Source organism: Calidris pugnax, unplaced genomic scaffold, assembly GCF_001431845.1.
Source record: "Calidris pugnax isolate Ruff unplaced genomic scaffold, ASM143184v1 scaffold79, whole genome shotgun sequence".
In the NCBI taxonomy this organism is placed as follows: domain Eukaryota; kingdom Metazoa; phylum Chordata; class Aves; order Charadriiformes; family Scolopacidae; genus Calidris; species Calidris pugnax.
In genome coordinates, this window is record NW_015090817.1 from 1,513,047 (window position 1) to 1,530,668 (window position 17,622).

Consider the following 17,622-nt stretch of genomic DNA (forward strand, 5'->3'; position numbering starts at 1 on the left):
CCTAGGGATGCAGTGAGATGCAGGAGAGGTGCAGGGCTGGGGGTCTGCCAGGGGACAAAGCAGCAGACGGTGTGAAACATGGAGGAGATACAGGGCCAGAGGCCAAAGACAGACCCCAGATCTTCAGAGACACCAAAAGCCTGATGTCTGATGGGAATTCTGCCTGTATTTTTCACCTAATCATAGAATTGCCTGGGTTGGAAGGGACCTTCCAGATCATAGAGGCCAACCATTAACCCAACCCTGCCAACCCCACCCCTAACCCATGTCCCTCAGCACCACATCTGCCTGGCTTTTAAATACCTCCAGGGATGATGACTCTACCACTACCCTGGGCAGCCTCTTCCAAAGCTTAATGACTCTTTTCGTGAAGGAATTTTTCCCAGTATCCTTCCTAAACCTCCCCTGGCGCAACTTGAGGCTGTTTCCTCTTGTCCCATGGCATGTTCCTTGGGAGAAGAGATCAACCCCACCTGGCTACACCCTCTTTTCAGGGAGCTGTAGAGTGATAATGAGAGATTCTTTGCATTCACCTGATTTAGCACAGTGTTCTTGTTTAGCCAGGTAAATCTGGACAATATTGCATAGACTTTTGGTGAAGCTCTCCAGAATGCCTGAATCCAGCTCCTGATAAATTCTGGGATTATAGCCTATATTTCATCCTTTGTACTTTTACAGGCTTCTATGAACCAAGCTTCAAATAAGGTCTTTTTGTAGTAAATTAATGCACTGAGCACTGAAATTATAGATTAAGGTTCAGTGCCAGGAATGTTCACTAATCTTTCTAAAATTGCTTTCAGATACCTCTTCTGGGTTTGTTAGCACTTCATATTGCTTTTTAACGTCTCTGCTTATTTTTCCTTCACTGCTCAAACCAGGATGAATAGGAATACATCACATTATAGCTAACAATTTACTAGGCTGGTAGTTAAGCAGTAATCTTCTATGGTGCTATTCTCGTAATATCCTTGAAGCTACCCCTGCTGAATGCATGTGATGAATTACAGTAACTATAATAATCCAGGATTAATACTTTATGATTGGAAGGTGTAATTACTGCTGTTTCAAGCATACTTGATCTTTAGTTTGAAACAGAAGAGAAAAATCAAACTATTTAAAAAAACAAAACCCTTGGAACTTTCTTTACATTTTGCTCTTTCTCAAATTTTGTTCAGTTTCCAAGGGGTTTTTCCCTCCTCCTGATGCAAACTCTGCGTGGCATTAGTGAAGCTTATGTATTCTCTCTGCAGTATTTCACTTGTGCGTCTCTACAAAATCTTTGGAAAACAAGAGTTTTGTTTTATGCAAAAACGTAGAAATGTAAACATAGAAACAGAAATGTAGCGGAGCTCAAGTTTTATTCCACTGAGCATCTTTCTCCTTTTCTAGAAAAGGAACAACTGATCATTAAAAAGTGGATTTATTTCCTCTGTGAGGGTGGAAAATCCATCTCTAAAGGATGCTCTTCTCATACTGCCTCTCTGCTGTGAAAAACTACTTATAAGCTGTTGAAGTACGGGATCATGATCTTCAGACCCACTGAATGAAAAACAAGCAAACAAAAAACCCGACACCAAACAAAACCCTACAAACCAAACCCAACCCCGCCTCTGCGTCTAACAAATCTGTAACATACTTCATAAACACACAAACAAAGGATCCTCTCTTGACTGGTAAAATAACATTTCCATTTCTGAACTGTTATTTTGTTGTTGTCAGGTTTGTTTTGCAAATAAAAGTCTGAAGTCTAGTCCAATTCAAATTTTGGTCACAGCAAACAAGATAACCACATGGAAACAAAGAAGTATGTGTAATTCCTTGGATTTTTGTCTGTATAATGAAGTCACGCTGGTTCTGGTTAATCCTAGGACCTGATGGCTTGTGACTGTGCAGAGCTGGTCAGGGTGTCCCCTCCAGCTCAGCCCTGCCCTGCGAGTGGGACATCAGGAGCATTCCCTCTGTCTGCCCTTGTTTAAAACCCTCCTGAGGTGCTCCGGGAGTTTCTGTTGCTGTGGTACATCCCAAGACAGTCATTCCAATGTCTAATAGCCGGTTACAGAAGAATCATGCTGAGGGTTTGGGGTTTTTTTCTGGGCATAAAGGCAGCGATATTTGCAAAGGCTGAAACAGACCTTACTATTACTGTGTGGTTTTCCTCCAGTGGTTTGCAATAAAGAAATGTTCCCAAATTCACCACTCTGGTGAGGGTCAGTGTGGCTGTAATCCTCGGAACGGCGGCAGCAGTAGCAATGTGACGATACTGTGAACATTTAGATGCCGTTTAACCAATTAGCAGCAGAGTCAGCAGGAGGTGCTTTGGGCTGGCGCTGCTCTGGGGGATGCTGGAAGCTTGTGCAGATGCCCAGCATCCCCAAGCGTGGGCCCAGGGGAGCGGTACCTTCCCCCAGCAGTGTTGGTCTGTGCAGGAGTGCCCTTCGCCCGGCAGCCCCACGTCTGTCCCCTTGGAGCCTGGCATGGGTCACTGCCTGCAAATGCAACCTCAGCTCCATGTTTTCCTCCCTGCCTGCTTCCTAACCACAGTGGTTTGAACCTGCTCTCCCGCCTGCTTCCTTCCTAACCGCAATGGAAGCTGGTTTTCGGGGAATTCTGGTTTTATCTGTTTCCAAGTCATTTGTAGTAGTACTATTATTTAAATCTGAAAACACTTTGTGTTTGAAGAGCTTTGTGCCCCTGTCTAATTTGCTATTTGTCAACAAACTTTGAGATGGAGGTGGTAGAAACTGGGAGGGGAGGTTGGTACACCAGAGGGTTGCTCTGCTGTTGGGAGGGGCCCGGACAGGCTGGAGAAAGGGGCTGGCAGGGATCTCCTGAGGTTCAGCAAAGGGAAATGTGCGTCCTGCGCTTGGGCAGGAATAACCCAGGAACAGCCCACGCGCCAGGAGGGGGTGGGCCCAACACAAGAAAAATTAAGAGGGTTGTATTAAGTGTAATTCAAATCTTTCACTTCAGAAGAGTTTGAATTTTAATGGCCTGGTGGATTTCACCATATCAAAAACACCACTTCAAGATGGTTAGTTAAAAAAAATACAAGCATTTAACTGTATCAGAGGTTGGCGTAGTGAAAAGTAAAAACTGAATTGTCATGCTAGAAAAGATGTTTTGAAAACAAGTCTATTGCATCCTTCTGTGGCTTCTTCCTGCAGGCTCTTAATTGGGAACTCAGTCTGTTCTTCGTTATTGGCCAAAATTGTTAGACCTTCACTGGGGAATTGGATTTTTTGTGTTTCTCTTTTGACTAATAAGTTTTGAAGTGCTGCTCTTTTCTGTGTGCTGGGAAGTAATAGATCTGTCCGGACATTGACCCAAGGATAATGAATATCTGAAATTAAACCAGCTGGCCTTGTTTCACTGGGGTTGGCAAAGCTCTTACCAGTGTCAGGGCCAGTGTAACGCAATCACCCGACACGTAAAAACGTTATTCCTTTATTTTATGGTAGTTCATGCTCAAAGGTCTGCTTTTGCATGCCAGAAAGTTACATATTTGTTTAAATAACACTTGAAGTTTTAATGAATCAGTTGAGTTTCTGTATCCTCTAAGGGAAGGAAAGTAAGTTACTGTCAGATTTTCCTTTATGAATTTTCCATTTAAACTTGAAGTAAATTTTTGGTTTGGATGCAGATGATCTTGGAGCTGGTCTCTGGTGCACCATCAGGGTTGCGTGGGTGTGTTGTTGGGGTTTTTTTTTTTGCCCTTTTAAAACTAAGTCAATCAGGAGAGTCAGTTTCAGGTCACAGGCTTCTGCGAATGCACCAGTAACTTCTAATCAAAGCTTTGTTAATATTTTTAATAGCAACATGTACCAAATGCTTTTCCTGTTTCTTTGCTCCTGCCAAAGATTATACACCTCTCGTGGCTTGTACAGGGAAAAGCAGATTGAGGGTTCCTTCAGAAAGAGAATTTCCTACAACATAAATGTGTGACATGTACAAATGATTCAGCAAATACACCCTCCTTTCCCATGCTACACTGGGTTTTTTCCTTTCTTTGAGGTGCTTGCACGAAATGGTGCTAAATTAAGCAGATGTGAGTGATCGTTGTACTTTTGATGGGAAACGTGTTGGTATTGCAAGCTTCTCAGGGGTAGTCCCTCGTCTCCTACGAATGAGAGGAGGAGGTATTTAGACCAGCGTCAGCCTATTGAGTTGGAAAAGCCAAGAAGATGGAAATCCAAGTAACCACTGGGTCAGAGCCCCGGATGGGACTAAGCGAAGTGACACCAGGGAGTGAGTGGTCACAGCCCCTTGGGGGGGTCCTGTCTCCCCCCAGCCTATGCTCAGAAGCTCACAGCCATCCAAGGGAGTGAGTCTAATGAACTAACCTGACTTACTGTGACTGTCACCATCTCTGCTGTCAGCTGGAGGGGGAGATGGCAACCTCTGGCAGTGTTAAATACTGGGAAGAAGGCTGTTGGATAAGAATTGTTTTCTTTACTGGCACAGCTGGATCCAGAAAACATCTGTGCACGGCCTGCAGGAGGCTGCTGGGGAGTTCAGTGAATCAGGTTGCACAGAAAATGACGTGTCTGTTAGATAAGTTCCTTTAGTGAGTGATATAAATAGGTCTAAATGTTAAGTAAGGAGAATAAAGTCTTGTGCAGGATGGCGAGTGCATTAATTTAAAGTTCTTATGTGTTCTCTTAGGTATTTCTACAGAGCCCAGGTGACCTGGTTCAACATGCTTGCTACAATTGCTCGAGTATATTTGGCTGCATGGGCTTGGGCTGATTTTTATAAAAATAGGTCGCAATTCACCTGGAACACTTGCTTTTTTTAAAATGTGCAGTAAAAATAACTCATAAGCATTTTTTCATGAGGTCAGTACTGTGACTGGAGCCTCTCTCTTAATAGTGTGCTTTCAGCATTGGAGTGGGAGTTCTGGGGTTCCCAGCCCTGTCAGGTACGTGGGTTCCTGGGCTCTCCTGGGGGGTGGGCTTTTATCTTGCTCCCTTCATTGCCTCTGCCCTGCTCGTCCACAGGCACGAGCACCATCGGGCTATGTCCCTCTAAGACGAGCTCATGCCTTTCTGAAATTCTGCCTGGTGTTTTTTTTTCCCCCAACAAAATTTAGACAAAATAATGTGTGTTTTTTTTAAAATATGTTGCATCGTGCAAGGAGGGTTGAGAATTCTGCAGGGAAGAAAAGGCACCATTTGTTCTAGTGTCAGACTTCACAAGGGGAGTGCGATCAGCTCTTGGAGGGAGGAAGGTGTGGGCTGGGCTCCCAGGTTGCTCGTGGTGATTTACCTGCAATGACATTTTAATTTCCGTGCCTGGGCCAGAGAAGTGGGTGGTTGTGACCCAGTCACCTCTACTCTGTGTTTGTTTTCCTGCGCCGAGCGTTGCAGAGCGGAGCAGAGATGCAGTTCCTACCCTTGGTGCCCGTTCTTGTTTCCATTGCAGAGCTGAGATTTTATCAAAGGCTGTTTGCAAAATTGCCACTGACAAATTTCAAGATTATTAAGATATCACAGGAATTATACTGAGGCTTATCACATTCTGTTGCTGCGGCCGTCAGAAAATCGCTGTGGTGTCCACAGAGGCTGTGCTCTTCACTTTGGGCACCTCTCTTCTCCCCAGGTCTCCAGAAAGAAAGCCAGCTTCTCCCTGCTCCCACTGCCCGTGCTGTTGGAGATAACAGTTTATGTTGACTGGCTTCCCTGCTTGGCTCGTGGCCTTTCTTCCAAACCACGCTCGCTTTTGGGTTGTTTTGCTGTTTTTCCTTTGACTGTCCACAGAGACTTTAACTTGAAAGCACAGCGTTTCTGGCTCGGGGCACAGGTGGGGTGTCCCCCCTGGGCTGCCCTCCTCTTGTTGGTGTTGGCGGGTGCCTGTCTGTCAGAGGAGAGGATTATCTGACTTGGCAACGCTCGGTGTGAGACGTGGATGTGGCTTTCCTAGAGGACGGGTTTTTCACTCAGCTGTAGTGTGGGTTGCTTTAATCCTGTCTGCCTAGTGATAGGGGTTAGTGGTGATTTTTGTCAGTGTTAAGTCAACGGTTGGACCCGATGAAAGGTCCCTTCCAGCCCAGGCAATTCTGTGATTCTATGAATCCACCAACAAATCAAAGTAGGAATCGGCAGGACTCTTCTGTGATCTCACTTGTCTTCTCTCCTCTCCGTTGCTAAACGGTGTAGGGTTGCCTACCATTGTTAGGCTGGCATAGACAACACTTCTGCCCTATTTTTTTTTAAGAAGGTGTCAAATATTCTGGTTTGTTTTGAAGCTGGGAATGGTAGTTGATTTTTCGCAATAAGGGGGAGAATTAAAGAGTGTTTTGTCTTGGTGACTGTATGTTTTTATTACATCCGGCACAGCAGGGGCTCTGTGTGTGTTTTTTCTTTCAGGATAACAGAGGTTCCCACAGTTAAAACATTGGGTTAAAGTTTTGTTGTCTTTTCCACCCTGATGTGTTTTGCAACCAAAACGTTGAGTTAAAGATCTGTTGTCTTTTCTGTTTTGTTGTGTTTTGCAAACTTTCGGGTACAATAAACCGGAGATGAGGTGCTCAGTGGATGAAACCGGGTTCACAGAGTCCCTGCGTGCAGGTAACTTTCCAGCGTGATCTGGTTTCCCTCCTTCCAGTCAGTGGAAATTTACCTCGCCGACGCCTATCTTGGTTTGGAATCAAAAATGTCTCTACACAGGGAGAAGGAAAAAAAACCCCACAAACTCCAAAACAAAAACCAACCCAACACTCCCCCGCCACGGTTCAGGTTAAGCTTTCTCCAGGTGAAACCCTAGATTGCTGTCCTTTCCCCCGGTTGCCTTGGTGAGGGACATTGATTGCCTCCCTGAGCCAAGCCTGCGCAGTGGCCGGCGGTGCCGGTGCCTCGCGGCGCTCCCAGGGACGTGCCGGCTCAGGACCGGGGGGCTCAGCCCGGGGTGAGTGGGGATTTGGTGACCACGGGCGGTGGGGTGTCTGGGTGTGCTCCCACTGCTCGGGGTCCCCCACGCAGGCACGAGGAAGGCTGGCTGGGGTGTTGCGCGACTCGGGAAACATGCAAGGGACTTTGTCCATCTTGAGGGACTTGGCTCACGGGTGGGTTTATGCACCTTTAATAGGGTAGTCGTGGAAGAACATGTTGAATGTTTAATCTTCTCTGGTCTGCACGGCATCTGGCTTGCGTTGATCCAAGCGTTGTGCCTCTCACACCTCTCTGTTGGTTTAACAAAGCCAGGTTTCTCATTTTATGCCCATATCAGTAGTTATTTCAGTGCACACTCTAAACGTACCGTGGGATTTTCTGTCCCGTAGAAGCTGGTGTCTACAGCTTTCCTTCTTACACCGGGCAGTGGTTTGCTGTGGGTTTCTTTGTATGTGTGTATTTAGAATGTACAGATGTGTATTCCAATACTTGCTGGTGGTGGCTTTTGTAGCCCCGCTGTTTTGCTTTAGCAGCTGGGGACTCTCCCACCTCTCCTGGCCTGTCCCTCAGAGGGGCAAAGCGGAGGGGTGGCCCTGTGTCCTCGCCAGCGGGGAAGTGACCAGCTCAGGGCACTGGGTTCTGCCCACATTCTTCCCCTGTCGCTACCATAGCTCTTCCCTAAACTTCCCGGCCCCAGGATATTTTGTTAATCCAGGGGCAGGAGGTTTTTTAATAAATTTTCCTTATGTAAATGCTTTATTAAGTTTTAGAAATTACTTTGCTCTTCAGAGCACCTGGAGAAAGTAAACATGTCGGTCATTTAGAAATGAACAAAAAAATGTGAATCATGCACATAAATATACACACAAAAGTAAACACATCTGTTTCTGAGGTGAATTGGGGTCTGTTTATTGTCAGTGAAATCTGGTCCTTGCTGCATGATTGGCTTTGGGTTTCATAGCTGGGTTCCACCTGGGTCGGCCATGTCTTCTGCAACGGCAGTGTGAATTGCAGATGAGAAAACAGAATGTGTGTAAAGGTTATCCTTCAGCAAAGAAGAGAACTATGTAACCTCTGACATTTTTCGGGGAGGCAAGAATACATAAGCTGCACGTTAATGATTGGACAAAGCAGGAGTGGGTATGGAGGGGGTGAGCGGAGGAGCTGGCCATTAATGCCTAACCCAGGGGTTTATGGCACCCTGCTGCCGTGGGTGAGGTGGGGTGAGGTTAGCGGGGCGTAAATGGCTTTGACAAGCCAGGCTTCATAAACATTAGGGTTTTACTGCTTAACAGCCAGCCAGCGGCCGCCTCCCTGCTGCGCACCTCTGCCTTCCCAGAGCAGCCGAGCGGGATGTCTGTCATCCAAGTGCTCTGAACAACACGACTTTTTTAAAATTCTGAGACTTGTTCTGGTTGTAAAACTGGCCAGAACCCGGAGGAAGGTGGACTTGTCCTTGGTGAAGCCATGCTGGCTGTCACCAGTCACTTCCTTATTTTCCATGTGCCTTAGCAGCGGTTCCAGGAGGAACTGCTCCACGATCCTGCCGGGCACAGCAGTGAGGCTGACCAGCCTCTAGTTCCCCAGGTCTTCCTTTGTTCCCTTTTTGAAAATGGGTGTTACGATTCCTCTTTTCCAGTCAGTGAGAACTTCACCAGACTGCCACAACTTCTCCAGTAGGATGGAAAGTAGGTTAGCAACTTCATCCGCCAGCTCCCTCAGGACCCATCAGGTCCCAAGGACTTGTGTACCTTCAGGTTCTTTTGATGGTCTTGTACTTGATCTTCTCCTACAGTAGGCAGTGTGTCTTGCAGAGCATGAATTAGGGATCCTCTGTAGCTGGGCTTCATCCTGCTCTGTAATTATTTTTTTTTTAATATGCTTTTTTTAATTCAGTTAATACACAGAAATGATTTTAATGTACAAATAAGGTGCCACTTTAGCAAAGTTGATGTTGGACTTTGTAGGAGGAAATCTGAGTAGCTTTTATAATGCAGTGACTGTCAGAAATCCCTCTTCTCATCCCTCTTTCCTTAGTATTACAGCTTCTTGTCCTCCGGTTCTCCTTCAGTAAGGTCAGAATAGTCTGACCCATTTCTGATGGGTTTTTTCTGTGCTGTCTTCTCTTAACGACGGAATTTTCTTGATCGACCAAGCACGTTGTATTGACATTAACAGCCTGAAAAAGGTTAACATACCAAAAAATTCAGTATCCACTACCATAGCACCATTGAAATCTCCCATAGTGTTTGTTCACCTGTCCCGTAAGCTTCAGGCCCTTCTGGGAAGGAATCCTGCTTTTGTAATTAGAAACTCCTTGGGACAGTGTGAAGGGCTGCTGGAAAGAATACCAACAAACACATTTTCAGAAAGGATTTAAATCCTCACACTCTGGTTTGGATGCAGCAGCTCCTACGGCAGGACGAGTGTCAGGATGGAACTCGCCCTGCAGACAGGTTCAATGAGACCTTTGTTTTTCTTTCTCTGAAGTCATCTGTTTGTGACTCCTTCCAGAGGAATGGCATTAGACCAGACAGGTATGGCTTTGCTTCTGGGGAGTTTCTGACCTTCTTAATAATCTCAAAAATCTCAGCTGCAGCTAACAAATCTGTGCCTGGCTCTTCGCTATCGAAAGCAAATAGAGTAGGTGTAGTACGGCCATGCCAGGATAAACCTGGGGGAAAATGCTATTGTTTTCTGAGCAAGCTTCAAGGAACGGAGTCTCAAATTACTGTAACTGAATCTTGTATCTTGCAGGTCTGGGAGGCTTATCAGGGCAGAAACAGGTATCCGTGATACAGGTGACTGCAGAACCTGTTTCTGTAGGATCCTTTCCAGATTTCATTTGGGTGGCCTCTTTGTGCAGCAAAAATTAACTGGTCATACAAGGTGAAAAAAAATAAACTGAAAAATCCCTTTTCTACTGATGTTCCTCAGGAGCTTAACACAGTGAAGTGATAAACTGAGCGTCGGGTTGATGCCCTAGTGATAGGCATCCTTGGGAATTGCCATGTGTCACTGGAAGTTGGTTTTGAGCTCTGTATATACCCAGATGGTGAGACAGAAAATGTAATTTTAAGGATTTATTTTTAATCTTGCACCCCTTTTTTTAAACTGCACACGTTTCTCTGATCAAGAGGCATTGGCATTATTGGACAGAAATGTTATATTTTCCCTTGTGTTTGAAGAGACAGCTTTAGAGATGAAGCAGAATGAATTTTGGGGGAGTATGGATCCTTGAGGATTTCAAACGGCCCTGTTCAGCAAATTGTCATCTCCTTTTATTACTATTATTGTTAAATTATTATTACCATTACATTATTGCTATTATCTACCATTATTGTGCTTTTATGTAACTCTTTAGCAGCTCTCATTGGAGTTGAATGCTTTTCATGTTTGGATTCAGGATATTCTTCAGCAGATAAAGCATATATCTCCTCCCAAGAGATTTTTCTTTTCAAAATCCCACCCAGGAGAAACTCCCACCCTCTAAAGGCTGGGAGTTCACCCGCAGGTTAACCTCTTGCCAACAGCTGATCTTCAAAATGAATTGCAGAATAAACATTAAACCCGTTTCTTTTTTCTGTTAACAGGAGGAGTCTCGTATCCTCAGGGTAAAGGTGGTTTCTGGCATTGATCTGGCGAAAAAAGACATCTTCGGAGCCAGGTGGGTGTTCTGCATTGAGCGTTGTATGGCTTTAAACAGAATGCACTTAGCAGAGCAGAGATGCTGTATAATTGTTTGTTCATTAATGTGACGAGAGGTCCTGTTACTCGATTACAGCCCATGCAAGTTAGGGGCAGTGCTGGCGAGAGCCATCGCTCACAGCAGCCTGACTCGGTAGCCAGGCTCTGGTTAGCTGTGGTCTCAGACACATCCAGGTGCCACTGTTGTGGTTCCTAAGGGTGGCACCTTGGAATCTAGAATACTTCAAGTTGGAGAGAACCCATAAGGATCAGCGAGAGAAAGGCAATGAAAGCATTTTCTCCTGCTTGGCCTGTGCCAGGAGAAGGCACCAGGACGTGTTGGTGTGGAAAAGGTGTCCTGAGAGGACTCTGCTGGCTCGGTGCTCTCCTGTTAGGCCAGGGCAAGCCCGTATTTTCATCCCACTTGAGCCTTAAACCACTTTGAGTTTCAAACTGGGGACGTGGGAGGGAAAAGAGAAGGTTTTTGGAGTGCATAAGGCAGTTCATATGGTTGCTTCCCTATTCGTCTGTGTATCAAGAGATGGGGCAAAGAGCATGGTTTGCACTGGTCTTTGGCCAAAATAACAATTGTCAAATGAAAAGAATGGTTCTAAATGGTCTAATGGAAAGATACAAATGCAGTCACTTTGTGTGTTCTCAACTCTTTTGTTTTGAAAGAGTTAGTCACAGCTGTAGGAATAGCTTTTCTCCAAGTCTGGGCTTGCTGTGCAATGACTTACCGAATCAAATCCCCCAGTTACTGGGGAGAAGCTGGTTCTGAAGCCGCAACAGACCGGAAATCATTACATTTTTTTCCAAAGATTAATTCAGGTTTGACATTCTTGTTACCTCAAGCCTAAGTGTGAGGAAATCCTTTACTGTAAATGCTCTAATCTACTTAGAATTTTTTTATCAGTTTGAAATTAGTGGTATCCAATTTAGCTGTTATTGAAATGACTAATTTCTTAATGTATAAATGAGCCTCCCTGTGGGTTTTCCTGTATTTCGTTAAAGATGCTTACAAGCTGTTCATTAGCTTGCATATCTGGCTTGAATCTACCCGAAAGCAGCAATTGGAAGTTTAATGAACTTTAATGTGGTTTTTTTTGTGAAACAAATGCTCCTTCAGTAGCTGTGTGCAGTATATGGTAAGACAAAGCTGCTCTTCTTTCCCCAAAATTTGCTGTTGTCAAGAACAGCTTTTGATGCTGTCCATCAGCAGCAAAAGCAGCAGCTCATCTGTGGATGTAGTGGGACACCTAATGCTTCCTGAGGAGCTCCAGTACTGTTACTGGTGTCACTGGCCCGCACTGGAAGGGTCCTGCCGCTTGCTTGAGATGCTGCAGTACCAATAAGAGAGAGAAGGGACAAATTCTAGAGAAGACCTGGGGCTAAGGCACAGAAAACAAGATTCCTATTGCAAATACTAATCTTAGATTTACCATGTTTATCTGCTAACTTGGCTTTCTCTAGATCTTGTTTAATTTGGCCTTTTCACACGATTATAGATTTCTTTGATTACTTGATGCATTTAATTGGCTGGATTTTGTTTCTGCAGTACTTCCAGAGCTTTAAGTTTTACCACTTCTTTTGAAAAAAGCAAAGCTAGTGGTTGGAATACTGAATCTGCTCATTTAAGAGGAACTTTTAGTAAGTGTGTGGCAACTTCACAGAAGTAATCTGAGGCAAGTGAGAATCTTTTTAGTGCTCATTTGATGCATTAAAGGATACACCGGAAGCTTTACAGCTGAATCCCTGCATTGGAGTATCTCCTTTGGCCATACTTCTCATATGTTTAAGATGTAATATATAAATATGTTTAAGATGTCATGTTCAAAAGAACTCCTGAAATTTGCTTCGGAATTGATAAATTATAAAAATAGTTTTACAACTTTATGCATTTTGAAAGATAAAAGGTAAGTGACATTTGAACTGAGGTCTATTGATGTGGCCCTTAAATATTTCAGTAAATTGGTTTCAAGTCAGTAGGATTTCTGTATAACCAGAGAGTTAAAAGCATATCCCCGACTTGTGTTTTTAACTTTGTTTTAAACAGCTCTTTAGTAAAAGTTGAGACTCACAGCATCATATATTATAAACTTAGTGAAATGCTTTAATTGCTGTGTTGGCGAGCTTTCAGAAAGTTTTCTTTTTTGGCTAAAGTTCCAATTGAATTATTCCGTTTGTTTTGGGAGCCTTGCAAGCCTTGCTGAGTGACTAACATTTCGTGCTGCCTGAACCTCCAGCGTGAGTTCAGTTCCTACAGGTAGTGTCAGTCTCACAAAGCTGTCGAGTGTGAGTCTGACATAGTGTTGGGGAAGGACTGCCCGTGAGCAGCTCTGCTGAGGATCAGTATGGAGTGGGTGACTAAATTCTGATTTGGGGCGACAGAGGAAGAACATCTAATGTTTGACCTAAGCAGAAGGATAAGGAAAATTAATCCTTGTCCTTTAAAAAGGACAGGGCTGCACTGGGTGTTTGCCGGTATCATAGCAAAGAGAAAAGAAGTCGTCGGCACCCAAAACCATAACAGCACGGCCCAAGGATTCTCACGCACTCGGAGTATCCTGCACACCACAAAACATGAGGATTTCTGCACGTCATTCCAAACCGGCACTTCTGGATTGCAATCAACTATGGTTTTTGGGGGGGTCTCTTTTCAGAAATTAAATGAAGTGTTGAGGACAAATTCCTGGTCTCTGTAGTGTCCTTTTTGAGAGAAAGAAGGTCAAGCGACTGCTAAATATTTTAGATAGTTACACGCTTTAGAATGAGTTAATCTAAAATCATTTGGAAACAGGTTAGAATTGCAGAGCTGTGGCCCCGGCAGCTGGCGAGCCCCTGGGTGGTGGAGTCACGCCGGGCTGGGTGCTGGGCTGCATAGCAAGTGACCGTGTAACGGTGAAAGATTAACTACAAGGCACACACTGTGTTTTGCTTCGCAGTGGGTTTTCCCTACTGCTTGTAATCAATTTCACCGTTATTCAGCACTGCCTGTAGGCTTGCCGAGTCTCAAAGCCTTTTCTTGCCTGGTTAGACCCAGGGAAGGTCTCTTGCCAGTGTAGAGCGTGAGAGAAACCAGCATTTTCCTTCTGAAGACTGCAACTATAAAGAAAACTCAGCGCTTTTGATTTTGCTTTTTTGAAGTTCCTTTTGGCCTCTGAAATCATTTCAATAGGAACTAATGATATACAAGTTCAGAAATGCATAGAATTATGATTACAGGACACAAAGTATACTAGAATATAGAATGAAATACAAGCTCTGAGCAACCGAGAAGATGGTTAAACGGGATGAGGTCCATCTGCACAGTTTCAGCTGAGGTGGGTGTAAGGGGCTGGTGGGTTTGGGTGTCGGTGGGGTTTATAACCTGTTTGATGCTCTGCCCTGTACAGTCACACGCCTTTGATCGGTACTGATGGCTAATAGATGCTGCAGGCTGGAGCTTTGGGGATTTAGTACTTGCTTTGCATGCTTAACTCTGAAAGGCATATTGCAGTCTCGTTGCTGCCTAGCGCATTGGCACCATATACAGTATTATTTTACATTTATTTCCTTTTAATTGCCTCTCAACTTTTTAAATGTAATGTCTTAATATATTCAGCTAGTATTTGTATTCTTGTATGTAATTAGGTAATGCAAATTATGATGTAATTAATCTTAGTTGGGCAACATACTGAAAAAATATTATTATTTATTACTGTTTTGTTTTTACTCATATATTTGGAATGATGCTATGAGTGTCACGCTAGCTGAGGCTGCCCAGTGCAAGTCACTGCACACGAATGCAGTCACTGCCTAGAGAACCTTGGAATATAAAAGGACATTTCCTCTCCTGAATCTCTTCACATATTACTGAAATCTAAGTAGAAGGACTTCTCTAGTGACTTTGCTGAGCAGGCTCTGCCTCAGTGCACGAGTTTGTGTCTTTCCCCAAAGGTATGTCCTGTGTGGAATAGGGGTTTTCATTGGTTTTGGTTTTCCACTTTTAAAAAATATAAGTAAGCAAAATGTGGCACTTGTGAAGGTAGCAGTGGGGTGGCCATTGGGGTGTTTGGCCCAGTGGGGGGACGCTTCTTATGAATATAGTTTCTGCATATGCACACCAATGCACTCACAAGGAGTAAAGGTGAATGCATATGTATAAATGAGAAGAAAATGTCTTCTGGTTATTATTGGTTGTGTGAAATAAGACCCTACGGTGGGGATCTTCTTATTTAAACTAATGGTTTTGGAAAGAACAAAGGGATTGTGTCTATACTGTAGACGGATATATCTGATGGAATTTCTTAGTTGCTGCTTTTGCCTTCTAAATCATGAAGTGGGAATTGTGGCTGGCTGGAAGTTGAAAAAGGTAAAGTGCTTTCCAGTTAAAATTGCGGGTGTTTCTCATTAGGCCCCACCTCGAGTACTGTGTCCAGTTTTGGGCCCCTTCCCACAAGAAAGACATTGAGGTGCTGGAGCAGGTCCAGAGAAGGGCAACGGAGCTGGTGAGGGGTCTGGAGAATAAGTCTTATGAGGAGCAGCTGAGGGAGCTGGGGTTGTTCAGTCTGGAGAAGAAGAGGCTGAGGGGAGACCTTGTCGCTCTCTCCAACTCCCTGAAAGGAGGGTGTAGAGAGATGGGGGTCGGTCTCTTCTCCCAGGTCACAGGCGACAGGACTAGAGGAAATGGCCTCAAGTTGCGCCAGGAGAGGTTCAGGTTGGATATTAGGAAAAATTGTTACACTGAAAGGGCTATTAAGCATTGGAATAGGCTGCCCAGGGAAGTGGTTGAGGCACCATCCCTGGAGGCGTTCAAACGACGGGATGACATGGTGCTGGTGATGGTTTAGTGATGGTTTTTGTCAGAGTTAGGTTGATGGTTGGACTAGATGATCTTGAAGGTCGCTTCCAACCTAGATGATTCTATGATTCTGTGATTAGGGGAAATCTACACCCCAACTGAGACGATCGCTTATGGGGGTTGCTTTTGGGATTATTGCTTTTACCTGCTCTCTTCTGCAGAGCCGGCAGCCGCGACGTGGGCAGCTTTTCCAATCTGCTCTCCTGTACCCGGGAGGGGTGGCTCAGTGGGAGTGCTGGGGTGCTGGGTCACGCAGGCTCCTGGTGGCATCTGAAATCACCCTGTGTGCCCCTATGGAGAGCAAGGCTGCTCCAAACAGGGCTGGATCCCCTAATTCCTGTGTGTTCTGTCACTGTGTGTTGGCAATGGGAGAAGAGCACATGTGACTGTGAATATGCCTTGTGGATGACAAAGACGGCAGATGTTTATCTTTTAGCTATTCCTTTAAGTCCACTCTCACTGTTTCTAGACCAATTCGAGTTAGGGCACATCCTGTTTGAGCTAATGGAAAATTTCTGGTGACAGCTGTACCCCTGGAACTATCTCCCCTAGTGAGTGCACTGCCTTGGGACTGGGCGTTAGAAACAGCCTGTTCTCCTCCTACTGCTAGCTCCTTTGTCCAGCACAGACTCATTAATTGAAGTGAGTGTTGTTCAAAAATTCACCAAACATTTTTCTGTTTCCTTTAAAATTATTCTCTGTATGTAAAAATAGACAAAACTCAAATTCTTAATTGATTTTTTTTTTTCGGGGGGTGTCTAACGAAATGGATTTTGACATCAGCCATCAGTCAAAAATTGTAGCCAGTAAAATGTTACATTAGCTAGATTCATAGAAGTAATGTTTTAAGAAATGTTTCAGTGGTGCAAAGTGGCGTGTACACCAGTGTGAAAGTCCTGCCTGTATCCTGTCTCAGGGAGCTCCTGGTAGTGGAGCAAAGCAAGAGTTCTGCATCCCAAACCTTTCAAAGGACCAAATTCAACAAAGCCCAGATGGCAGTTGCTCAACTAGGAGAGAGTTCATACTGTGGTTCTTTTTCCTTTTTCTACTTGGGGGGAAAAAAAAAAAGTCTAGAAAACCACTTTTCTGCTGGTTTAATGGAATATTCAAAGCAGTACAAATGTTCCACTTTCTGAGATTTGAGCAATGCCATTGAAGAGAGCCTTTGCTCTTACCCAGAGCAGTCTGCGTGTTCCCACCCCTGCTTTGTGCCGGCTGTAGCTATGGAATTTTTTCCTTTGCCATCACTTGCTGGGTTTCGAGGGAGCACTGGACAATCTGAGTTGAAATTCATTAGAAAATCTTGATGTGTTATGGTACTTCAGCAAAATCAGGACCAAATAAGACTTTTTATTCTCGCAGACTTGAATGAGTGCTCTAGTAGGCACTGGGATGAAACCATGATGAGTTCCTATCACCGCTGTCTTTACTGTTCTTTAAATGATGAACGATTCAGCACATGGCAGTTAGTTACAGTATTGCATCGGAGGGGGGACGTTTGCTGGCAATATATTCTAAGTGACAACTCGCAATGAAAAAATGAAGGTTTTTCTAGTGTAGTAGAAATGAATATATTATTTACAGGGTTAGGGGGAAGGGAAAGAAACCAATTGGGAGCTTCATTAAGTCTAAACCAGGCTGTACTTTGGAAGGCAGAGGAGTAAAAATAAAAAAAGCCCAGGGTTCAGAAGCTGACAGTGAGATGGTGAGGATGTCTGGAAGAAAGCAAGCTCCCCGTGGAGCAGCGTGGCGGAGGCGGCAGCTCCGGGTCGCTCTGGGGAGCTGGCGCCAGAGGGCACCAGAGAATTTCCTCAGCGATTTTGTGGAAATTAGTCTTTCATGTTTTTCACCAAGATCAGCAGGGTTTTATCCATTTATACATATTACGTTCTTCAGGAGGCACTGGGTATGTATTTCAGTAGCCGTAAATGGAGAAACACTGCTTAGCGAAGTATGTGGTCTTGTTTATGGGTAAGAGGAGTTAGTAATAATTCCTGAGCTTTATAATGTTACAGTGAAAAATAATTTTAATCAGATAATTGCTCACTAGAAAATTTTCTGTGTATGGATACAAAAATTTAAAATATTTCTCATTATTTGAAAAAGGAATTGTCTGTATTCAGCCCCTCATTTTTCCCACAAGCCTGCTGTCTCCTGGGATCCACTGTTCACCTCAGTCTGATCTCTGTAAAAGATAATGGAGCA

At 44.4% G+C, this 17,622-nt stretch overlaps 1 protein-coding gene across 3 annotated transcripts in view; it reads left to right on the forward strand.

The window, feature by feature from the left end:
• The first annotated feature begins 10,485 nt into the window (after positions 1-10,485).
• The window catches only part of NEDD4L (neural precursor cell expressed, developmentally down-regulated 4-like, E3 ubiquitin protein ligase), a 101,635-nt gene continuing 94,498 nt past the window's right edge, over positions 10,486-17,622 (forward strand). Inside the window, exon 1 of one of the 3 annotated variants that reach the window (XM_014939769.1) lies at positions 10,486-10,554. The gene's annotated coding sequence lies outside the window, so the exon portion shown is untranslated. The remainder of the gene's footprint in view (positions 10,555-17,622) is intronic. The other 2 variants (XM_014939771.1, XM_014939770.1) reach the window with 2 other exon arrangements.